Raw genomic sequence first — 5999 nt, 5'->3', positions numbered from 1 at the left:
GAAAGAGTGAAACTTTCCATGAATCTTAATTTTAAATGCCAAAATAAATTCCAGATAAAAAATTAAATCATAAAATTTGCAGAAAACTGTTATAGCAAATATTTATATAACCTAGGTTTGATTATGGCCTTTCTAAAACAAACAGAAAAAAACATAAATGGAGAGATAGACAGATTTTCTAATGATTTTTAAACTTCTATATGTCAAAAATACAATAAAAACTAAAAGGTTAAAGTCAAACTAAAAGAAATTGCAACATTTATAACACATGAAGTCTTAATATTCTTGACATAACACAGTTCTTACAAATAATTTTTTAAAATGAATACCATAAGAGAAAAATAGACAGAAGACATTAACTAGTATGTTAACGTCACAAAAGGGGAAAAAAGGGTCAGGAAGGAAGGAAGGAAGGAAGGAAAAGGGAAGGAGGAAAGAAAAAGAAAAACATTTTATCTTCTTTAAATAAAAAAATACAAATTAATATAACTGAAATATTTTGTCTATTAAATTAAAGAGAACAATATAATATTCAGTCCTGACATAGTTAATCTAGACTGCCTAGCTTCAAATCCTGGTTCCACTACTTCCACTTGTTCACTACATGATGTTGGGCAAGTAATTTAACCTTTCTGTGCCTTGATATTCGTCATCTGTGAAATGAGCTTTCTGGAAATCAAATAAATTAACATATGTCAAGCACTTAGAACAGTGCCCCATTCATAGTAAGCACTATATGAATAATATTATTGTTATTATTATTAGAGGAAACAAGACCTCATTCCTACTGGGAATTAGGTTACTTTGTAGGTTCAACTTATCTGAAGGACAATTTGCTAATAAACACTGAAAGCTTAATAAAACATGCAGACAATTTTACTGAGTAATTCTTCTTTAGGAATTTATCCTGAGTAAGTAATTTCTGTTGTTGGGGTCTTGAAGTGATTGTACTAATTAAGTGGAGTATATCTACAGAATTTAAGGGAAATCCTATGGTTGCTCCCCATTCCTACTGATGCACATAGGCGCAAATAATACAAGCAGAACTAGAGAGACAGCTGGGTGGTATAATGGCAAGAGCCTAGACTTGAGCCAAAAAGACCAGGATTTCAACTCTGGCTTGGTCACTTATGGCTCTATGACCTTAGTGCAGTTCATTTCATTTTTCTCAATCTCAGTTTCTTCATCAGCAAAACTGGGACTAACATGCATACATTTCACAGTTGTAGTAAATACATGATAGAGACATCAATTGCTCTGACACACCCTCTCTTCTGAAATAAAACAAATGAAATAAATTTACTCTTGGTAAGTTAAACTATGACTGAAAAAAAAAAAAACAGAAACAGAAACAAAAGCAAAAAAAAACAGCAAAGGATCAGACCAAAGATAGTCTACCTGGCAGATATATATTTTGTTCTAGAGATGTATATTCAAATCATCTATCATTCTTGTTCTGACTCTATAGTACCTGTAATCTTCTAATAATCTTGATTTTTCACTTAGCTTGCATATAAAAAAGAATGAACAAGTCAGGCTTTCTTGAATGTTCAGAAATTCTGGTGCTATATACCCACTTTAAACTTTAGCACATGAATTACCAACTGGCAACTCATGGACTGGCTTTGGCCTGCCAACACATAATACTTGGCAAATTTCCCATACGAATCCACATTTCAAGCTTTTCTTTTAAAACTGGGTTATATGGCTATATTAGACTAATACACTTGAAGGGCCACAGTTTGACTGGAGCTGAGTAGTGGCTGTCCCTTTTAGACAAGGCATGTGTTCTGACTCTACCAAGTCCACTTTATTAAATTGCTTATCTAGTTGGTCCCATAGGCATTGGAGTTTCTGACCCTTTCTGGAAGATTTCAAGCCGTCCCTTCCCTCATTCTATCTCCTGAAGAGTAGAAGCACTGAAGCACTGAGGTGAGTTGCAAAGTCCAAGAACACACTTGTGTCACTTTATTAGAATGTGGCGTATTCACTCTGGGGGGGGGAGTATAAATATGTCTGTATTTGCACAAACACTCCATCGATGATGGTGACGATGAAGAGGATGATGATAGCAGCCAATACTTATTTTTCCTTCAGTTTATCTTTCCACGTCATTTACCATCAGAGCTATGGGACTTCCAACTGAACACTGGGAGTAGAGCAGGATATGAGATGGGGTTGAATGAAGCCTATTTCTTACAAACAAGAAATAGGGGACACAAAAAAGCTTTTTTGCCTGGGAGCCCACAGGGTTCTGCTCGGTTTCAGTGGTAAAAATCAGTTGTTGCACCAGATATAGCAGTGGTAGCAGTATTATCTATGGCAAGTCTTCAAATTGAGTTTGTCTACACAGTCTTTTCAAACAGTAGGAGGATAAAGATAGTAGCTTAAAGAGAATCAATTTCTAGATACTCAATTTCCACATAGCTCCTTTCCTAAAACTGATCTGCTAGAAAATGTCCCTTTTTGCAATTTACCTTTTCCTGCGTTACAAAATAAAGGCGTATTTCTGTCTTACATCTAAGATTTGACAATATTGCATTGCCTCTGGGGATGAAAACCTTGAGTTTGTTTACAAAGGGAAAATTTGAAGTACATATTGGTGTCCACATTGAGAAAGTGAATGACTCTAAACACTACATAATAAATCATTTTGCAAGTCTGTAATTTCCAATTCTTTGTCTTGGACAAAATTGAAGGAGGACCTAATTGAATTGTCAGCTGATAAATGATTAAAATGATTTATGAAGATGGATAATTATGTGATTTTTGGCATATTATCTGCAATGAAATTAAAGATGGAAAGAAATTACTATAATAAAGTCCTTTAATTCCCATCTATTCATTTATTTATTATATAGCTTAGTACTTATATTAATAAAAAATTAAAGGAAAAAAATTGGTAGCAATGAGTACTATTCATGTTTGGATAAATAAAATAATAGGGAAAAAATCCCTCAAATGAATATTCAATTAAATTTTAACATTTTACTTTTTAAAATTTACAAATATTGGTGATGCATTTATATTATTTTGATCAATCATATACTGACAATAATCGAATGATAAATTAGTAAGGAACAGTTTCTAACCTTTAAAATTAATTTAAATAGCTTTTGAGGTAGGGAAATATGATACAGTGATCAATGAAAGGCTTTTTTTTTTTTTTTTTTTTTTTTTTTTTGGCCTCTCCCATTTGCGGAGCACAGGCTCCGGACGCGCAGGCTCAGCGGCCATGGCTCACGGGCCCAGCCGCTCCGCGGCATGTGGGATCTTCCCGAAACGGGGCACGAACCCGCGTCCCCTGCATCGGCAGGCGGACTCTCAAGCACTGCACCACCAGGGAAGCCCCCCAATGAAAGGCTTTTTAACAAAAAAAATATAAAATTAGGACAAAAATTCTGGGGTGATAATAAATGGAGCTGTACATTAGAGGAAAGAAATAATATAAATTATCCAATAGTTAAATAAAATTATTTTAATGTATTTTAAAAACAAATGATAAGGGGGAAGGGTAAGCTGGGACGAAGTGAGAGAGTGACATTGACATATATACACTACCAAATGTAAAATAGATAGCTAGTGGGAAGCAGCCGCATAGCACAGGGAGATCAGCTCGGTGCTTTCTGTCCACCTAGAGGGGTGGGTTAGGGAGGGTGGTAGGGAGACTCAAGAGGGAGGAGATAGAGATGTATGTATATGTACAGCTGATTCACTGTTATACACCAGAAACTAACATACCATTGTAAAGCAATTATACTCCAATAAAGATGTTTAAAAAAATGATAGCTGATCTAAAATTGCTACAGTATTTAGATTCTGTTGGGTATATTTAAGAGAGTAACAGTTTATTTCAAAATGTCAGTATTCATAATACTTCAAAATTTACATTTTTGCAATATAAGTATATGATAACAAACTATTTCTTAAGGAAGTATAGGAGATTTACAATATTATATTAGTTTCAGGTGTACAGTGTAGAAATTCAGTATTTTTAGCAATTAGGATATTACAAGATAATGGCTATAATTCCCTGTGGTATACAGTATATCCTGTTGCTTATACATTTTATACATAGTTGTTTGTCTCTGTTAATCCCATAACTCGAATTTATCCCTCCCACCTTCCCTCTCCCTTTTGCTAACCACAAATTTGCTTTCTATATCTGAGATTATTTCTGTTTTGCATATACATTCCCTTGTATTTTTTAAAAAAAATCCACATATAAGTGATACCATACAGTATTTATCTTTTTCTGTCTGATGTATTTCAATAAGAATTATATTCTCTAAATCCATCCACATTGCTGCAGACGGTAGCATTTCATTCTTTTTTATGGCTAATATTCCATTGTATATGTATATACCACATCTTCTTAATCCAATCGTATGTTGATGGGCACGTGGGTTGCTCCCATGTCTTGGCTGTTCTAAGTAGTGTTACTATGAACACTGAGGTGCATGTATCTTTTTGAATTAATGTTTTCATTTTTTGGGGTATATAGCCATATAACCTCCATACTGTTTTCCATAGTGGTTGCACCAATTTACATTCCCACCAGCAGAGTACAAGGGTACCCTTTTCTCCACATAATCTCCAACATTTTTTATTTGTAGACTTTTTGATGATAGGCGTTCTGAAAGGTGCCAGGTGATATCTCATTGTTGTTTGGATTTGCATTTCTCCAATAAATAGTGATGTTGAACATCTTTTCGTGTGCCTGTTAGTCATCTGTGTCTTTTTCTGGAAAAATGTCTATTCAGGTCATCTGCCCATTTTTTTTTTTTTTTTTTTTTTTTGCGGTACGCGGGCCTCTCACTGTTGTGGCCTCTCCCATTGTGGAGCACAGGCTCCAGACACGCAGGCTCAGCGGCCGTGGCTCATGCTGCCCATTTTTTAATTGAGTTGATTTTTGTTTTTGATATTGAGTTGTATAAGCTGTTTTTATATTTTGAATATTAACCCTTTGTCAATGCATCAATGGCAAATATTTTCTCTCATTCCATAGGTACTCTTTTATTTTGTTGATAGATTCATTTACTGTGTAAAAAGCTTTTAGGTTCCATTTGCTTATTTTTGCCTTTATTTCATTTGCCTTAGGAGACTGATCCAAGAAAATATTGCTACCATTTATGTCAGAGAATGTTCAGCCTAGGTTCTAAGAGTTTTATGGTTTTCTGTCTTACATTTAGGTCTTTAAAACATTTTGAGTTTATTTATGTGTATGGTGTGAGGGAATGTTCTAATCTCATTGTTTTACATGTGGCAGTCCAATTTTCCCAGCACCACTTTTTGAAGAGATGGTCTTTTATCCACTGTATATTCTCACATTCTTTATCATAGATTAATTAACCATAGAGGAATGGGTTTATTTCCAGTCTCTCTTCTCTTTTCCTTTGATCTATATGTTTGTTTTGGTGCCAATACCATGCTTTTTTGATAACAGTAGTTTTGTAGTATATTCTGAAGTATGGGAGGGTTACACCAGCAGCTGTGTTCTTTTTTATCAAGATTGCTTTCCTAATCTTGGGTCTTTTGTGGTTTCATATAAACTTTAGGATTATTTGTTCTAGTTCTGTGAAAAATGACATGGGTATTTTGATAGGGATTGCATTAAATCTGGAGACTGCTTTGGATAATGTGGCCATTTTAACAATATTAATTCTTCTAATCCAAGAGCATGGGATATTGCCCCCTTTTTTTTAGCTTCAATTTCTTTCATCAGAGTTTTATAGTTTTCAGAGTATAGGTCTTTCATATCCTTGGTTAAATTTATCCCTAGGTATTTTATTCTTTTTTTTAATTGAGGTAGAGTTGATTCACAATATTATGTTCATTTCAGGTGTACAGCACAGTGATTCACAACTTTTAAAAGTTACCAGTCATGCATTTTTAAACTTATTTTCTTTTTCTTTTTTAATTTGTTTTTTTTTGTTTGTTTTACATTAAGTTCTTTTTACATAAATTTACATCACATTTTTATTTTTTTATTTTTATTT

Source organism: Lipotes vexillifer, unplaced genomic scaffold (genome assembly GCF_000442215.2).
Source record: "Lipotes vexillifer unplaced genomic scaffold, Lipotes_vexillifer_v1.1 scaffold2111, whole genome shotgun sequence".
NCBI classification, from domain to species: Eukaryota; Metazoa; Chordata; class Mammalia; order Artiodactyla; family Lipotidae; genus Lipotes; species Lipotes vexillifer.
The sequence above is the reverse complement of the archived record's forward strand: the minus strand, read 5'-3'. Positions refer to the sequence as shown.